The sequence below is a fragment of the Lithobates pipiens genome, unplaced genomic scaffold (genome assembly GCF_037356315.1).
Source record: "Lithobates pipiens isolate NorthernLeopardFrog02 unplaced genomic scaffold, aLitPip1_a1.2 Scaffold_61, whole genome shotgun sequence".
Lineage (NCBI taxonomy): Eukaryota > Metazoa > Chordata > Amphibia > Anura > Ranidae > Lithobates > Lithobates pipiens.
Window position 1 is genome coordinate 1787663 of NW_027507883.1, and position 18773 is coordinate 1806435.

Sequence of the window (18773 nt, forward strand, 5' to 3'; positions counted from 1 at the left end):
TGTGCTTAAGGTACACAGAACACCCACTAACTCCTACAGACGCTAACATACTACACAAGGCCGCCGCGCTGGCGGCCTTATATAGTGTGGGGCATGTACTACACAGCCTGAGCTATGATTGGCCACAGGCATCCTGCCTGTGGCCAATCATGGCTCTCCTCGCTGCCGGCGCTGTGATTGGTCAAGCATGCGGGGTCACAGTGCATGCTTGGTGCACGAATTTGGCGCGAACGGCCCATAACGTTCGGAATTTGCTTAACGGGTGAACAGCCGATGTTCGACTCGAACACGAAGCTCATCCCTAGTGAGGGGTGGGTCTGTGGGGGGGCAGCACAGCATAGTACATTACACGGGGGGGGGGGAATAGCACAGTACATTACATGGTTGGCAAAACACATTACATGGTGGATACATGGATACAGCACATTTAATGGTGGGCAAAGCACAGCAAATTACATAGTGGGCACAGCACGTTACATGGTTGGCACTGCCCAATACAGCACATTACAAGGTAGGCACAGCACATGACATGGTTGGCACAGCACTTGACATGGTTGGTACTGCACAACACAGATAATGCACAAAGTGGGCATAGAACTTAATATGGTGGGCACAGCACATGACATGGCGGGCACAGCTAAGCACATTACATGGTGGGCACTGCACATTAAAAGTGAGCACTGCACAGCGCATTATATGGTGGGCACAACATATTATATGTTGGGTACTGCACATGGCATAGTGGGCACTGCACAGCACATGACAAGGTGGGCACTGCATGACACCACATGACATGGTGAGCCCTGCACAACACAGCACATTGCATGGTGGTCACAACACAGCACATGCACAAGGTGGGCACAGGACCTTATATGGTGGTCACAGCACATGGCATGGCGGACACAGCTGAGCACATTACATAGTGAGAACTCCCCATTACAAGTGGGCACTGCACTGCAATTTACATGGTGGGCACTGTACATAACATGGTGGGCACTGCATGACACATCACATTACATTACATTGTGGGCACTGCACGGCACAGCACATTACATGGTGGGCACAACACATTACATGGTGGGCACTGCATGGCATAGCACATTTCATGGTGGGCAATGCAACTGCACATTACATGTTAGGAATGGCATATTACATGGTGGGCACTGCTGAACAGCACAGCACATTACACAGTGGGCACAACACACTACATTCTGAGCACAACACATGGCAGGGTGGGCACAGAACAGCACATGACAAGGTGGGAACTGCACATGATGTGGTGGGCACTGCATGGAACAGCACATTACATGGTGGGATCACTGCATGGCACAGCACATCACATGGTGGACACGGCAAATTATATAGTGGGCAGTGCAAGGCGCAGCATATGACATGGTGGGCACTGAATGGCACAGCACATGACATGGTGGGCATTGCACATGACATGGTGGGCACTGGGTGGCACATCACATGACATGGTGGGCACTGCATATTACATGGCAGGCACTGCATGGCACAGTACATGACATGGTGGGCACTGCATGGTACATCACATGACATGGCGGGCACAGCACATTACATGGTGGGAACAGCACATGACATGGTGGGCACTGCAAGGCACAGCATGACATAGTGGGTACTGCAAGGCACAGCACAACATAGTGGGCACTGCACATCACATGAAGAGCAATGAAATGCACAGCACATTACATGGAGGGCACTGCAATGTACAGCACATGGCATGGTGGGCACTGCACATTACATTGTGAGCACTGCAATGCACAGCAAATTACATACTGGGCACAGCACATTACATGGGGGCACTGCAATGCACATGACATGGTGGGCACAGCATGACATGGTGGGCACTGCACATGACAAGGTGGGCAGTGCACATGACATGGTGGGCACTGCACATTACATAGTGGGCACTGCATTGCACAGCACATGACATGGTGGGAACTGGGTACAAGAGAGCACATGACATGGGGGGAATCAGCAGTGTATCCCCTAGCACAATAATTACACAACACCTCCCTAACAAATTTACTAACCTTATGTCAACAGCATGGGAGATGTCCTTCCTCCCGGGCTCCTGCTGGTTAGGCCAACATTAGCGCCCCTTCCCCAGACAGCTCCCAAACACAGAGGATCTGTGTGAGTGTAACTAGTGATGGGAAGTCCGGATCTTTAAAGTGAATCGGTTCATTTCGAACTGCTCACTGAAATGAACCGATTCAATGAATCGATTCTTCGGTTCACTTGCTGAGTCTACTGACAAGCAAGTGAACCGAAGCTCTGATTCAACTACATTAAATGATTAACCACTTCCCACCCGGCCAATGCACATATACGGCCGGGTGGGAGCCGTCTACTCCTGATAGGACGTTCAGGAACGTCCATCAGGAGGAGCGGGATCATGCGCGCGCGTGCCCGCGCAGCGGCGCAATCCCGATGCGCCCGTGTCACCGAGACACGGCGCATCTCAGATCGGCAGGAAATTCACATTTTGAGGCCGGTAACATAAACACGGAAGCGACGTCATGACGTCACTTCCTGTTTACTCAGCTGCCAATGGCGCCGATTTAAAAAAAAATATCCGGTATTCAGAATCGCCGTTTTCGGCGATCTGAATACATTGAAGTGTAAAGGAGGGGTGGGGGTCTTTTAGACCCCCGATCCCTCCATAAAGAGTACCTGTCACCGCCTATTACTGTCACAAGGGATGTTTACATTCCTTGTGACAGCAATAAAAGTGATCACATTTTTTATTTTATTTTTAAAAACAATTTAGTCATTTTAAAATAAATAAAAAAATAAAAACATTTTTTTAAAGCGCCCGCCGTCCCCGCGAGCTCGCGAAGCAAAGAAAACGCATACGGAAGCCGTGCCCGCGTATGTAAACGGTGTTCAAATCACACATGTGAGGTATCGCCATGATCGTCAGAGCGAGAGCAATAATTCTAGCACTAGACCTCCTCTGAAACGCTAACCTGGTAACCGTAAAAAATGTTTAAAGCGTCGCCTATTGAGATTTTTAGGTACTGTACTTTGTCGTCAATCCACAAGTGCGTGCAATTATAAAGTGTGACATGTTTGGTATCTATTTACTCGGCGTAACATTATCTTTCACATTATGCAAAAAAAAATGGGATAATTTTACTGTTTTTTTTTTTATTATTCATGAAAGTGTCCCTTTTCCCAAAAAGTTGCATTTAAAACACCGCTGCGCAAATACCGTGTGACATAAAATATTGCAACAATCGCCGTTTTATTCTCTAGAGTCTCTGTTAAAAAAAATATATATATATATATATAATGTTTGGGGGTTCCAAGTAATTTTCTAGCAAAAAATATGGATTTTAACTTGTAAACACCAAATGCCAAAAATAGGCTTAGTCCTGAAAGGGTTAAGCCAGGTTTAACCATGAAGTAAGCATTTTAGGTTAACAGTAAAAAAAATGTATATCGTGCCATGGTTTCGATTGTGTATTTTTAACCCAAACCTCAGATTTCATTATCTCTGGATACGTAAGCATAATGCCATTGTAAATTTTCTCTTTTTCATGACTGTTTGATAAGCGATGAAATCTTCAAGCAAGATGGGAAGCTATGATCTCTCAAAGCAAGATGGGAAGCCAGGCACACTCCAAGCAAGACGGAATCCCTTTTCTGCTTCTGCAGCATTAGCAGATGGTGGGTACCTACATAAAAATCATGGATGATGATAAAATACATTTTCTAACATGCTATAGAAGCAGTTATGAGCTTTAATCATAACTCATTGTTTGGGTTTAGCCACTGAATTTTGTGGACCCAAATATATTTCTAGACTGAGTTAGGAATGAAAAAGTATATAGCTCCAATCAACTGCCTGAGTTATGAGCTTTAATCATAACTCATTGCTTGGGTTAACCACTCAATTTTGTGGACTCAAAAATATTGCTAGACTGAGTTAGGAATGAAAAAGTATATACCGTATATACTCGAGTATAAGCCGAGATTTTCAGCCTCTTTTTTGAGGCTGAAAGTGCCCCCCTCGGCTTATACTCGAGTCATCGCTGTCTGTCTGCCCGATCAGCGTGTCGAGCAGACAGACAGCGGCCATTCTAGGATTCAAAGGCCGCGCCTCCGTCGGTGATAGGCGGAACACTGAATTTCCCAGCAGTCTGTGTTCCGCCTATCACGGACATCCTCTCATCCTCGTCCGTAGTATGAGGATGAGCGGACGTCCATGATAGGCGGACCACTGACTGCTGGGAAATTGAGTGTTCCGCCTATCACGGACATCCGATAGGCGGAACACTCAATTTCCCAGCAGTCAGTGGGAAATTGAGTGTTCCGCCTATCACCGACGGAGGCGCGGCTTTTGAATCCTAGAATGGCCGCCGACGAAGAGCTGAAGGACGGAGGCTCGGCTCGGGACGGGCCGGGACGGGACGGGCCGGGACGGGACGGGCCGGACCGGACGCAGGCTGGACGGACACAGGCTGGACGGACACAGGCTGGACGGACACAGGCTGGACGGACACAGGCAGGCTGGACACAGGTAGGCTGCACGGACACACACACACACACACACACACACACGGATGCATGCACACACACACACACACACACACACACACAGGGATGGATGGACACACACACACACAGATGCATGGAGACACACACACACACACACACACACACACACGGATGCATGGACACACACACACACACGGATGCATGGACACACACACACACACACACACACACACCCACACGGATGCATGGACACACACACACACACACACACGGATGCATGGACACACACACACACGGATGCATGGACACACACACACACGGATGCATGGACACACACAGGGATGGATGGACCCACAGGGATGGACGGACACACAGGGATGGACAGGCATGTCTCACCCTCGGCTTATACACGAGTCAATAATTTTTTCCAGTTTTTTGGGGGTAAATTGGGGGCCTCGGCTTATATTCGGGTCGGCCTATACTCGAGTATATACGGTAGCTCAATCAACAGCAGTGTTCAGGCGCAATGCACATAGATTTTTTGCTGCCCATTTCTTGCAGCTAGGCTTTAGACAGGACCCCCTCCCAAGCTCACTGTAGCCATGAAATCTTCAAGTAAGATGGGAAGCCATGAAATCTTCAAGCAAGATGGGAAGCCATAAAAACTTCAAGCAAGATGGGAAGCCATTAAATCTTCAAGCAAGATGGGAAGCCATTAAATCTTCAAGCAAGATGGGAAGCCATTAAATCTTCAAGCAAGATGGCAAGCCATGATCTCTTCAAGCAAGATGGCAAGCCATGATCTCTTCAAGCAAGATGGAATCCATTTTCTGCTCCTGCAGCATTAGCAGATGGTGGGTACCTACATAAAACTCATTAACCACTTCAGCCCCGGACCAAATGTCAGCCTAAGGACCAGAGATCTTTTTACAATTTCGCACTGCACTGCTTTAACTGGTAATTACGCGGTCATGCAATGTTGTACCCAAACGAACTTTGCGTCCTTTTCTTCCCACAAATAGAGCTTTCTTTTGATGGTATTTGATTGCCTCTGCGAATTTTAATTTTTTGCGCTATAAATGGAAAAAGACCAAACATTTCGAGAAAAAAATATATTTTCTACTTTTTGTTATAAGAAAAATCGAATAAACTAAATTTTAGTCATACATTTAGAGCAAAATTTATTCAGCCACATGTCTTTAGTAAAAAAAATGTCAATAAGCGTATATTTATTGGTTTGCGCAAAAGTTATAGCGTCTACAAACTAGAGTACATTTTCTGGAATTTACACAGCTTTTAATTTATGACTGCCTATCTCATTTCTTGAGGTGCTAAAATGGCAGGGCAGTACAAACCCCCCCAAATTACCCCATTTTGGAAAGTAGACACCCCAAGGAAATTGCTGAGGGGCATGTTGAGCCCATTGAATATTTTTTTTTTGTCCCAAGTGATTGAATATTGACACAAAAAAAAAAAAGTTTACAAAAAGTTGTCACTAAATGATATATTGCTCACACATGCCATAGTTATATGTGGAATTGCACCCCAACATATATTCTGCTGCTTCTCCTGAGTACAGGGATACCACATATGTGGGACTTTTTGGGAGTCTAGCCGCGTACGGCACCCCGAAAACCAATCACTGCCTTCAGGATTTCTAAGGGTGCAAATTTTTGATTTCACTCCTCACTACCTATCACAGTTTCGAAGGCTATAAAATGCCAAAATAACACAAAACCCCCCCAAATGACACCATTTTGGAAAGTAGACACCCCAAGGAAATTGCTGAGGGGCATGTTGAGCCCATTGAATATTTTTTTTTTGTCCCAAGTGATTGAATAATGACACAAAAAAAAAAGTTTACAAAAAGTTGTCACTAAATGATATATTGCATACACATGCCATAGTTATATGTGAAATTGCACCCCAAATATATATTCTGCTGCTTCTCCTGAGTACGGGGATACCACATATGTGGGACTTTTTGGGAGCCTAGCCCCGTACGGGACCCTGAATCCAAGCACTGCCTTCCGGATTTAAATATAAAACGCTACCAAAAAAAACTGTTAGCAATCGCAGGGATCAGGCCTGACTCTGCGAACGCTGCAGTTATGTGTTTAGTGTTTTGTAAGTGACAGTGATCGATCGATACTGCACTTGGGTGGGCTGGGCGGAGGGGCAAAACGCAGGTGCTAGCAGGTATCTGGGCTGATCCCACTAACAATGCGTTTTTTTGGAACCCTAAACTGCTGGGGACGCTAGTATAAATCTGATCAGTCAGATATTGATCTGTTCAGATTCTATACCACTACGGGAGGTTTATGCTTTGCGCGTGGGTGTTAGCGGTACTGGCACTAACCTAGCGCTGCCTGGGGTGACGCAGACCCTGACCCTAAAACCTAATTGATATCACCCGCCGGGTGATCAGGGGCTTAAACCTTTATTGGGTAATAAATGGTGGGTGCCCTGATGCTATAAAAAGCAAACTAACTAACCAGAGTCACCCATAACACTTATACGGTGATCACTGGTGAAAGGGTTAACTAGCGGCAATCAGGGGGTTAAAATCTTTATTAGGTAGTATATGGGGGTCCCTTGCGCTATATAAAAACATGACAGGGAACCTAAATAACTAACTGGCTAACCAGCGTCACCAGTGACACTTATACGGTGATCGCTGGTGAAAGGGTTAACTAGGGGCAATCAGGGGGCTAAAACTATTATTGGGTAGTATATCGGGGTACCTAGCACTATAAAAACCTGGCGGTGAACCTAAAAAAATAACTAGCTACCTAACGGCACCAGTGACACTAATGCAGCAATCAGAAAAACTATTGCTTAGTGATACTGGTAAAAGGGGGTGAAAGGGTTAACTAGGGGCAATCAGGGGGTTAAAACCGTTATTGGGTAGTATATCGGGGTACCTAGCACTATAAAAACCTGGCGGTGAACCTAAAAAAAAACTAGCTACTTAGCAGCACCAGTGACACTAATGCAGCGATCAGAAAAACGATCGCTTAGTGACACTGGCAAAAGGGGGTGAAAGGGTTAACTCTAGGGGCAATCAGGGGGTTAAACCTTTATTGGGGGGGTAGGGGGCTACCCTGGACCTAACATTAACTGCCCTGACAGTTTTTACTGTCACAACTGACACTAAATGCAGTGATCAATAAATAAATGATCACTGCAATCAGTGACACTGTGACTGGGAGGGGGAGGGGGGATCTGTGTGCCTACATGTCAGTGTAGTGTTGGTGCACACTTACTTTCACTGTTCTCCTCGTAGTCTGGTCAATAAGACCGCCCCGAGGAGAATGACATCACTTCCTCCCTGCCTGCCTGTGTTTACTATACACAGCGGGGGCCATCCCCTCATCCCGGATCGCTCCTGAAGCGGAACGGACCGCCACATCCAGTGGGAGGGGGGTACGATCGGACCCCCCATCTGCTGGAAGGCTACGTGGTTTCATAGTTTCATAGTTAGTTAGGTTGAAAAAAGACACCAGTCCATCCAGTTTAATCTGAGTGAGTGTCTACAATTGTCCCTATTCCTGTACATTGCACACTTACATTGGTCCCTACCCTCAAGTAGCCCACAATCCAAGGTCCCCATGCATATACTAGAGCCAATTTACCTACCTGCATGTCTTTGGATTGTGGTAGGAAACTGGAGTACCCGGAGGAAACCCACACAGGCACAGGGAGAACATGCAAACTCCAGGCAGGTAGTGTTGTGGTTGGGATTTGAACCAGTGACCCTTCTTACTGCTAGGTGAGAGTGCTAACCACTACACCACTGTGCTGCCCTTGCGCCTGTCGGTGCCATTGCACCGACATACATTGCCATGCAGCGGTCCTTAAGTGGTTAAGGATGATAAAATAAATTGTCTAACATGCTATAGAAGCAGTGTCAGAGTTATGAGCTTTAATCATAACTCATTGCTTGGGTTCATCACTGAATTTTGTGGACCCAAAAATATTGCTTGACTGCGTTAGGAATGAAAAAGTATATAGCTCAATCAACTGCCTGAGTTATGAGCTTTAATCAGAACTCATTGCTTGGGTTTACCCACTGAATTTTGTGGACCCAAAAATATTGCTGGATGGAGTTAGGAATAAGAAAGAGAGCAGGGATTTCAGTCTGATCCCTCTTGGGAAAGTCTACAGAGAGCCCCCGCTCTCTGGAAGTAAAGGGCGGCTGTTGGAAGACCATCTTACATTTCTTTTCAAATGTTTTTATTGAGATTTTTAGCAGAGTTGGTTACAACAAGGGATACAAAACAAAAAAAATAATATATAGTAATAAAAGTAACATAACAGTATAATGTAGTGACAGGGTTTTCTCAGCACAATATAGCATAGAAACAAATAGTCCACAATAAAGAATAAAGTTGTATTCCCAAGTATCTAATATTCATAGTCATAAAGGGACTCGAACAAGAGTAAGTCTCTTAGAACTTGTATAATAAAGTCCGTAATATAATTATTGTAAGACTTATAAATAGCGATATGGATAAAGGCCACTTCTGGACCCCAAGACACCCCTCACAGGGATCTATCTGTGTCCTGGAGTACCTAGGCCAACATCCTAAAGGAAATTCAAACACAGTAGTTATCTTTTATGAAGGAAAATAAAGATCTATTCTTACTCCGCAGCTCAATTCAGATAAACAGACATGTGATATATTTGTCATTTTGTTATGAAATTATTTTTAAAGCCATCCAAAAAATATTAAAACGCACAGGAGTTCTTTCTTCTATATGATTAAAGAATCAGCATTATCTAAATAGTGGAAGTGTAATTTTTGTACCATGTACTCCAAGGTTCCCATAGTTCAGTGTTTCTCAAATCCAGTCCTCAGGCCCCCCCAACAGGTCATGTTTTCAGGTTTTCCGTTATTTTTCACAGGTGATTTGATCAGTTTCACTGCCTTAGCAATTACCACAGCCGTTTCATCTGAGGGAAATCCTGAAAACATGACCTGTTGGGGGGGCCTGAGGACTGGATTTGAGAAACACTGCCATAGTTGTTGTTCCTTAATAGGGATGAGCTTCGTGTTCGAGTCGAACATACGTTCGAGTCGAACATCGCCTGTTCGCCCGTTCGGCGAAGTCCGAACGTTTTGGTCCGTTCGCGCCAAATTCGTGTGGCACTCACGGCCCACAATGCACTGCGATGGCGCAGTGCATTGCTGGCTCATGATTGGCCAAGCATGCACTGTGACCCCGCATGCTTGGCCAATCGCAGCGCCAGCAGCGAGGAGAGCCATGATTGGCCACAGGCAGGATACCTGTGGCCAATCATAGCTCAGGCTGTGTAGTGCACGCCCCACACTATATAAGGCCGCCAGCGTGGCGGCCTTGTGTAGTGTGTTGGCTTCTGAAGCAGTGGGTGTTCTGTGTACCTTCAACACAGTACACACCGATCGTTTTCGGCCGATTTTCGATCTTGCTGTTGTGTAGTGGTTGTTGTCTGTGTGCCCTGACCGCAGTACACACCGCTATATTCACCTCACCTTTATAGCTAGTGATCTATCTTTTATAATAGAGCTTGCAGTCAGTAGTGTTAGGAGCTAGTGCGTGCTGTCTGCGTGCTCTGTACCCAGTACATACCGCTATATCCACTGTGGTAGTACGGAATCTCCAATCCTGGGACCGGGTTTTGGGACCAGCCAGCAGTCTGGCTGGATGATTGCACAGGTGGGTCTTGGGCTTAAAACAAAGCCAACACCATGGTTCTGGGCTCCACCCTCCCGAGGAGTCCAGGCGAGTAAGGGAGAAGAAGTGAGCATGTCTGCACAGGTCGGTCTGTCAGAGCAGACAGAGGGTCCAAGCTTGTGGGCTGAAAAAAAGAAGCTAGTAAAGAGTGCTGAGGTACTGGGTGTACAGGAACTCTGTTAAAGAGCCAAGAGGGCTGCAGCCGAAGTCTGAGCAGCAGTGCTGCTAAAGAGAGCCAGGTGGCTTGGTATTTTTGGTTCTACGTACATTATTGCTGTGGAAAGCTGAAACCCCTGTGTGGGCAACTATTTTGTTATCGGACTTTTCTTTCTTTAATAAAAGTGGGCCTACAAGCCCTTAAAACGGCATATCTGGCGTGGACTCAGCTCACTGGTAAGCTCTACCTTTAAGCTAAAATAACCCCCAAATATTACAAGTGGTGGAGAATGCGGGCACAAGACGGTGGAATCCGGGTCCTTGCCCTACAGTAAGTTCGAGTCAGGAACTATTGGCTGTGTGTGGAAGTGCAGCCAGGCAAAAGGCATTGCGTGTTGCAGGTGGTGTACCTGTGAATGAAAAGTCAAACATTTTTTTTTTTTTTTTCTTGCAATGAACTGTGTTTGTGTGTATGAGACAGCACAATCAGTGTGTGCAATGTGCAGGTGAGGAAAGCTTGCATGAAGAGAAAAGCAACTTGCTTTAAAAGAGACACTTTCATTTTCCTGGACTGTTTAAAGTTGCTCTGGAGTCTCTAAGTATGGGGCGGTCAAAGCTCTTAAAAGAAGCCAGGTTTGCTGAAATGAGAGACAGAGCTCTGTGGTTGGAGGGGATGTTACCGCCTGAACGAGCCCCATACATACCTGATCAGAGTTTATCAAGGAGAAAAAGGGCTGGGGTTGTCCCTAGCAACACTGGTGCAATGAGTGCACAGGTGACTGCTGTTCTGGAGAGTCCACCAGCATTTGAATCTGCAGTGGATTGGTGCAAGCGGCATTTAGCAGCACTGAACCAAGCTACAGAGGAAAGGAAGCCAACCCTCAGTGCAAGGGGAAAGCCGCTGGATGTCCATAACTGGAAGAGGACTGTTGTTGCCCCTGGCAAAGCTGCTGCAGTTAAAACAGCTATTGTGAAAGATGTGAATGTGTCACAGCATGAGACTGGATCCAGCAGAGAGAAGTCCATGCTATATGCAAGGAGAGAGGCTGATCAAAGGCTGAGGATGAGAGTGGTTGCCCATAGCAACGCAAAGGAAGCCAGTCGGGCTGTCTCTGTACCATGGGCTATGTCTAATAAGGATCGTGGAAAGTGGCTTAAGGAGGAGCCAATTTATCATGTTGGAGAGAGCCAGCAAAGTTCTGCTGGGAGAGTGCGGTCTCCCATGGCAACCGGAGTGAAATTTATGCCTGAAAGGAGCTGCAGTAGAGGTTTGGTTCAGCGTCCCCACAAAGAGGCCTGTGCATTCCGGCCAGCTGGGAATCACCAGGAGAGAATCGCTTTTGGAAAAAATCGTCCAGTACCATGCCTGAAATGTGGCCAGCTGGGGCATGGCATGTTTTCTTGCCCTAGGTTGTGGAATACGGCTGGAGATAATGTTGCTGAGAAAGTTTTGTCTGTAGGCCCAGATTCCGGTGAAAATATGTTTGCAGTCACCCCTAGCAACAAGAAGTTTCCTGTTGTGCCTGCAGGGGGTGCTAAACGGTGGGAGATGCCTGCTGTGGTTTCATCCCATGGCCACCAGGAGGAGTTGGCCAGTAAAAGTGCAGCAGAGGACTGGTGCATAAGACGACGTACTCAAATGAAGATGGTGACACCAACTACTGCGGTGGGTAAGACTGTCTTTAATGAAATGATGGCTGGAACTGCTGATTTCATGTATAAAAGGACTGGTTACGAGACTGTCCATGACGATGTGAGAGTGACCCCAGTTAGTGGGGCCACTGAATGTGCACTTGAGAATGACTTTTCCCTATATAGTGGGAATGCAAGGGTTAAAATCCAAATAGAACCTGTGTTGATGTCTAAAAGTGTTGTGTCTAATGACTATCAGGCTCAAGTTGACCATGGGCTAGGACAGCCTACAAATGCTAAAAATGCTATAAGTGTTACTGTTAATGAAAAGTTTAATGCTGTTGGGAAAACTTTTGTTCTGAAAGAACCTGGGGTTATCAAAAATGGGCCGTTGCCTGTAGCAACTGGTGGTAAGACAGCACAGTTGTCCACAGGAATCTCCAGGGAACTTCATGTGTTGGAGTCAGAGGATGCCCTGGACAACTGCGATGTCACTCTGGTGGGACAGAATGGAACTGTACCGTGTAATGGTAATGTGTTAGTGCAAGCTGCTAGTACTAAAAATGTGCAGGTAAATGGTGGATTAACACAACCTGTGAAAAATGCAAAGGTGTGTGAGGCTTATGAAATGCAAGCTGAGAAAGGTGGTGAATATGGTGTATTGCAACCTGTGCTACCACAGTCTGACGTGATTTACAATGACTGGTGTTATGAGTCTGCAACTAAGCCAGTCTGTTCTTATGTGTCTCCTTGGGCAGATGGATCGGTGCTGAGGAGTACCGCAGAAGGGAGTGCACATACAACAGATTGGGATAGTTGGAGCAAAAATCTTATCTCCCTGATAGATAAGGCTTTTATGCACAAAGATAAGGTGGACACGGTTTCTGCTGGGCCAGCAGGAGGGGCTGCAGAACAGCCTGTACCTGAGGGCGCGGTGGCTGCTGCAGGGGTTAACCCTGGTGAGCAGGATGAACCAAATAAGGGCACAGCAGAGACATTGTCCGTGACCCACAAAACTGAGGTTGACATGGAGTGTCAACGTGACGTCACTGGTAATGTTCTGGAGCAGTTCACTGATGCTGAGCCTGAGAAGTTGGGTATGAGTCCAACAATTGGCAGCGCTCTGGTGGAGCACCAGGCTGTGTTTACCTCCAGCCGGGAGGAGGTTCCGTTAACCGTTGCAACTTTTGAAGTCTCAGCAAGTGAGTCTCTCTGCATCCCCAGTGTCATGAAAATCCCCAGGAAGGACTTGGGTCTGGAGTCAAGGGCCTGGTTATTAACCAAAGCATTAAAAGAGATGCTTGAACTTTGGGAGGTACAGCCAATCTATACTAGTGTGTCTCCTCCACAGTCTGATGGTCTGGTACTGCGCAGTACCACTAGGTGGAGCACTGTATGGCAGGCTGTACAGAGCAAAGCAAAACAGGACAGGAATGGTTTATTCCTATATTTGCTACTTTTGTTAAAAGTTGCCGCTACGTATGCGGCTAGATTAGATCCAGAAGAAATATTTGAGACAGACCTTGGAGAAGTTGAAAATAAGCCTAAATTGCCTGTGGTTACACCTCCTAACAGCCAGATGGGAAGCATTTCTGCTGCTATGGTCCAGTGTGGTGCTGGTCAGTTGGTGAAGGGCGTGTATACTGCACCAGTAGAAAAACCACATGAGGTGGAAGGGCCATGTGTGGACCTGAAAGCAGCAGAGATCCTGACCAGGGCTCAAACAAAGGTGGTTAAAGAGACTGGGGTCCCCAGTCCAATGGTTGGTTTAGGTGACAAACCTAATAAGGTTCTCGGGACGGGGGAATGGACAAGGAGCATGGTAAAAATTGTATGTGGATCAGACGAGAGCTGGCCTGTTCCGGTGGATAAAAATACAGGTAGCATCAGAACGGGTCAAGTGGTAGGACAGCTGCCTGCAGAGTGGGTGAACCCAGGGGAGGTGGCGTCCTGTGAGGTTCCTGTGGGTGATGGCGGCCCTCTGGTATGTGTGCCCTCTGCAGACTCTGCCCTAGCAAATGTTGGAAAAAAAGGCATTGGTGACATGTGCAACATTGAGAGGTCTAATGTTGGTTTGAATATGTCTGTCAATGATGAACCAAATAATGTGTTAATGGTACATGATAATGTGGTGCCCAAAGGTACAGGTAAACCTGGTAATCAATTAGTGACTGCTGAGTCAGGTACCAGAAATAAGAGGTGGGTTTCCGTTCTAAACACTATAGAAATAGGCCCCCTACAGTCTCAGAACAGTACTGCTGAGAAAGTTTTGGGGAAACCTGGGAACCTGAAGCGTGGAGGCAGAAGGGTTGGTAGAAAGACCAACGGGAACCCATTAAGATTTCAGGAGAGGAAGTGCTTATGGATATGCACTCGGAAGAAAAGTTGGGAAGGTTGCATCAAAGCTCATAGCAGAGTGACAGTAAGGCTTAGAGGGAGACACCAAAGGAGGCATTGGGTGGAGTTCCCCGTTGGGAGAAGCGAGGTTGGAAAGGAGGGTACTTCTGTAAATGGTATCTGGCACAGAGGTGCCAAAAGTAACTTGGGTGTTCCGCCCTCTGGGTCGAAACAAAGGGGGGGGATATGTGGTAGTACGGAATCTCCAATCCTGGGACCGGGTTTTGGGACCAGCCAGCAGTCTGGCTGGATGATTGCACAGGTGGGTCTTGGGCTTAAAACAAAGCCAACACCATGGTTCTGGGCTCCACCCTCCCCAGGAGTCCAGGCGAGTAAGGGAGAAGAAGTGAGCATGTCTGCACAGGTCGGTCTGTCAGAGCAGACAGAGGGTCCAAGCTTGTGGGCTGAAAAAAAGAAGCTAGTAAAGAGTGCTGAGGTACTGGGTGTACAGGAACTCTGTTAAAGAGCCAAGAGGGCTGCAGCCGAAGTCTGAGCAGCAGTGCTGCTAAAGAGAGCCAGGTGGCTTGGTATTTTTGGTTCTACGTACATTATTGCTGTGGAAAGCTGAAACCCCTGTGTGGGCAACTATTTTGTTATCGGACTTTTCTTTCTTTAATAAAAGTGGGCCTACAAGCCCTTAAAACGGCATATCTGGCGTGGACTCAGCTCACTGGTAAGCTCTACCTTTAAGCTAAAATAACCCCCAAATATTACACCACCTACATAGCTCTTCTCTATTTGAGCCCACTTGCCATCTGCAGGAGTTATTGGAAGTTGTGTGTGCCTCCAGCACAGCACAGTATACATCTGTATATACCCCTTTATCTCTGGTGTTCTATAATAAAGGCATCTGCAGGAGTTAGTGGGTGTTCTGTATACCTTCAACACAGTACACACCGATCGTTTTCAGACGATTTTCGATCTTGATGTTGTGTAGTGGTTGTTGCCTGCGCGCCCTGACCGCAGTATACACCGCTATATTCACCTCACCTATATAGCTAGTGATCTATCTTTTATAATAGAGCTTGCAGTCAGTAGTGTTAGGAGCTAGTGCGTGCTGTCTGCGTGCTCTGTACCCAGTACATACCGCTATATCCACCTACATAGCTCTTCTCTATTTGAGCCCACTTGCCATCTACAGGAGTTATTGGAAGTTGTGTGTGCCTCCAGCACAGCACAGTATACATCTGTATATACCCCTTTATCTCTGGTGTTCTATAATAAAGGCATCTGCAGGAGTTAGTGGGTGTTGTGTGCCTCTAGCACAATATACACTACCCAACTGCTTTTTTACCCAACTCCCTTCAGGACATTACCATGTCTGGAAGGCCAGCAAGGAGAGGCAGACAGGCGCGAGCCGATAAAAGAGGGCAAGCAGGCTCTGTGTCTAGAGACAACAGTGCTGGTCATGGACGCGGTGCATTGTCATCAGCACGTGGCCATGGGACACGCTTGTCCTTCTTTTCGGCAGCTGGACATGTTGAGCCACAACATGCCAACGACTTGGTAGAGTGGATGACCAAGCCCTCTTCATCCTCCTCATCCTCTCTCACCCAGTCTCAGGGTACTAGCAAAGCAGCTGCCAACGCATTGTCTTCCCTCCTCTCAATGTCATCATCAGTGACTCCTTCCCTAGACCCACCACGTCCTCCTGAGGAGTCTCCTGAACTCTTTGAGCACAGTGTTGGGTACATGCTCCAGGAGGATGCCCAGTGTTTTGTAGCCTCTGATGATGACACTCAGCTAGAGGAAGGCAGTAGCGTGAATGCAGAGAGAGGGGATGCTTAAGAAGGACAGCAATCTGGCAGTCATGTTCCACAAGCTGCAGCATACTGCCAGGTTTGCTACAGCGATGAAGAGGGAGGGGATGATGAGGGCACTGACTCCACGTGGGTGCCTGGTAGGAGAGAGGAGGAGGAGGAGGCACATGTCCAATGAGGCAGGATGCCCTCCGGGGGCCAGCTTAGGGGCAGCACACTGACTGAATCACACCGCAGAGCTCCGCCTGTGCAGGGCGCTGCCTCTGCGCGTTATGCTAAAAGTTCTTTGGTGTGGGCCTTTTTTGAGACGAGTGCATCAGATCGCACCGCTGCTATTTGCAACATATGTCTCAAGCGTATCTCGCGTGGCCAAAACATCAGCCGCTTGGGCACCACATGCTTGACCAGACATATGTTGACCTGCCATGCAGCTCGTTGGCAAGCGTACCTCAAAGACCCACACCAAAGAACAAAGCAGCCCTCTCCTTGCTCCTCATTAGCAGGCATCTCCAACCCCACTAGACCTTCAGTCCTCTCTGAAACCTGCTCTGAGAGGAATGAAGGTGTAGAATTAGGTGTGTCACAGCCAAGTGCTTCCGGGCACTCTCCCAGCCATCCACATGCCCAGCGGTTGAATGCTAGCTTGGCTAAATTGCTAGCACTTCAACTGCTGCCTTTTCAGTTGGTAGACTTGGCCCCCTTCCGTGAGTTTGTACAATGTGCGGTTCCTCAGTGGCAGGTCCCCAAATGCCACTTTTTCTCACGGAAGGCGATTCCGGCTCTCTACCGGCATGTGGAAGGCAATGTCCTTGCCTCGCTGGACAGGGCGGTCAGCGGTAAGGTGCATATTACCGCTGACTCATGGTCCAGCAGGCATGGACAGGGATGTTACCCGTCTTTCACGGCCCATTGGGTCACTCTTCTGGCAGCTGGGAAGGATGCAGGACAAGGTGCAGTAGTGTTGGAGGTTGTTCCGCCACCACGCCTCCAAAATGCTACTATTGGTTGTGACACACCTCTCTCCTCCACCCCCTCCTCTTCTTCTTCCTCCATGGCCTCTTCCAGTGTTCTGTCCTCAGAACCAGCGGTGCTCCGTAGGCGTTCCAGGGGCTACGCAAGTACGCAGGCAAAACGATGCCATGCCGTGCTTGTGCTGGTTTGTTTGGGGGACAGGAGCCACACTGGGGCAGATGTTTTGTCAGCTCTGCAGGGGCAGGCCGAGAGGTGGTTGACGCCACGCCAGCTTAAGCCAGGATTGGTGGTTTGCGACAATGGCACCAACCTCCTCTCCGCCCTCCGACAGGGACAAGAAGGTGGCCGTCTGACTGATGCTTTCAGAAAATTTTTTAGTCCGCAGCCCCAAGGTATGATCGGTTCCAGCAACCATCGCCAGCGTCTGATTTACATGGTGCAGGAATACCTAGGGGCAAGGTCAGACTTGGACACCTTTTCCACCGAAAATCCTCTGGCTTACTGGGTCTTGAGGATGGATCACTGGCCAGAGCTTGCACAGTATGCAATTGAGCTACTGGCCTGTCCTGCATCCAGCGTTCTTTCGGAACGCACCTTCAGTGCTGCTGGTGGCTTTGTTACCGATCACAGGGTGCGGCTGTCTACCGAATCAGTTGATCGACTGACCTTCATCAAGATGAATCAGTCTTGGATCACCCACAGCTACCAAGCACCTGAAGCTGATGTAACCGAATAATTTTTTTGAAATATCACATCCCTTCAAGGCTGCCTATGCTGATGCTGAGTGACTGTCCTGTTATGTTGATTGTCTATCCTCTTCCTCCTCCGATGATATGTTGTTCTGTTTCTGGGTGATGCCATCAGCCCAATTTTTCTGCCCCTCTTTAACAGGGGCGTTTAAGTACAATTTTTGATGCAATCCTTTGCAGCAAGGCTAATTCCTGCAATAAAACAAGAGTATATGGGAGAGGTTACAGTGTCGTGGCACCAGCACCAGTGCCTAAGGCCCAATTTTTCTGCCCCTGTTTAACAGGGGCATTTAAGTACAATTTTTGATGCAATGCTTTGCAGCAGGGCTAATTCCTGCAATAAAACTAGAGTATATGGGAGAGGTTGCAGTGTCGTGGCACCAGCACCAGTGCCATCAGCCCAATTTTTCTGCCCCTGTTTAACAGGGGCGTTTAATTACAATTTTTGATGCAATGCTTTGCAGCAGGGCTAATTCCTGCAATAAAACTAGAGTATATGGGAGAGGTTGCAGTGTCGTGGCACCAGCACCAGTGCCTAAGGCCCAATTTTTCTGCCCCTGTTTAACAGGGACATGTAATTACAATTCTTGATATAATATTTCACAGGAGGGCCCGTTCCTGTGCCCACCCAGAGTAACTGTGAGGACTTATAGTGTTGTGGCACCAGCACCACAAACACCAAAGGTAAATTTTTCTACCACTGTTCAACAATGGCATGTAATTACAATTCTTGATATAATCGTTCACAGCAGGGCGCTCCAGCGCCCACCAAGAGTCACTTTGAGGGCTTACAATGTTGTGGCAAAACCAACACCTTGTTCCGTCATTTCTGCAGAGCATATAGGGCAGGCCCCTACTTTCA

General features: G+C 47.5%; 1 long non-coding RNA gene across 1 annotated transcript in view; it reads left to right on the forward strand.

Moving 5' to 3' along the window:
• The first annotated feature begins 3580 nt into the window (after positions 1–3580).
• LOC143958290 (uncharacterized) overlaps positions 3581–18773 on the forward strand; it is a 29231-nt gene continuing 14038 nt past the window's right edge. The window contains exon 1 of the long non-coding RNA XR_013270124.1: positions 3581–3696. This is a non-coding gene — a long non-coding RNA (uncharacterized LOC143958290). The remainder of the gene's footprint in view (positions 3697–18773) is intronic.